The sequence below is a fragment of the Gekko japonicus genome, unplaced genomic scaffold (genome assembly GCF_001447785.1).
Source record: "Gekko japonicus isolate JY-2015 unplaced genomic scaffold, Gekko_japonicus_V1.1 scaffold690, whole genome shotgun sequence".
Lineage (NCBI taxonomy): Eukaryota > Metazoa > Chordata > Lepidosauria > Squamata > Gekkonidae > Gekko > Gekko japonicus.
This window is the reverse complement of record NW_015166443.1, coordinates 267,289-268,610: the sequence shown is the minus strand read 5'-3', so window position 1 is coordinate 268,610 and position 1,322 is coordinate 267,289.

Sequence of the window (1,322 nt, the reverse complement as noted above, 5' to 3'; positions counted from 1 at the left end):
TTCCCCCAGGCGGGCGGGGGGGGGGGGCTTTGAGAACACATTTAAAGTTAAAGTTGCTTTCTTTCTCTGCTCCCCCCCAACACACACACACCTCAAGCCTACCCAGGGAAGGGAACACTGGCTGGGGAAGGGAAGACTGATCGGGGATGCATGTCTCCCCTTCACTTCCCTAGCTGTCTGATCTGGAGCCGCACATGTGTGAAAGGGCCACATGTGGCTCCCGAGCCACAGTTTGGCCCCTCCTGGCATAGATGGAACCTTCTTTTATATATGGTGGACTTGTAAAAAAGCAAAGATATTGGAAAGAAATACATCGAAAAATGCAGAATATATTAAAGTTTAAATTCCCAGTGGAAGCCAAGAGCACGCTATGAGGTTTTTCTGCCTAACAAATTACCAAAAATTTTAGAAGAGCTATTCAAATACATGGTCACAGTGGCTAGAACTATTTACCCAGCAAAATGGAAACTAGACGTCTGTCTACGTTTAGAAGAATGGGAAAATAAACTTGCTGAATATGCAGTAATGGCAAAATTAATGACCTATTTGAGAAATAGGTCTATTGTGAAAATTGATGAAAGGTGGAATGCATATTATGTGTATTATGCTAGCAGGAGACCAACTTAAAGTGAGAAAATATCATATACTTATTTATTTATTTATATTGATTATTTATCTATTAGATTTTTACCCCGCCCTCCCAGCAAGTAGAATTAAAATATGTTCCAAATGTAATATCCCAAATATAAATGGGTTCTCGATATGAGATATATAATAGACTTTTTTTTACACCGTGATAAACTACTCATCTATTAAAGGTTCTAATGAATATGTAGAAGTAGCAAAAATAAGTTATGCTGAATACGTAGTAATGATGAAACCAGTGCAGACGAGTTATGAAGTCTGAAACTTAAAACTTACACGATGATAACAATTGTATCCCAACAGAAATAAGAATCATTGTATTTTATAGATAATACCTTAAAAATTATAATGAAGGGGATGAAAAGGAAATTAGTCTCTGTCCTATGGTACTGCCTGTCTTCAACAAATCTAATTATGTTGTATAACCCTTTTTTTTTTCTCTTTTCCCTGTTATTTTCCATACCTTCACTGTTTTTTGTAAATAACTAAATAACTACCTAAATAAATCGGGGGAGATGCCAAGAGCCCCACTCTGTGAAAACTATTTCACCCCCTGCTCCACAGCTCCTCGGGGTCACGAAATGGAGGCTGGGGACAGATAATTTCCTACCCTGGGCAGGGAAATGTGGATAGCACTATAAATCCAGTGCTGACAACAGAGATTGCTGTACCGGAGC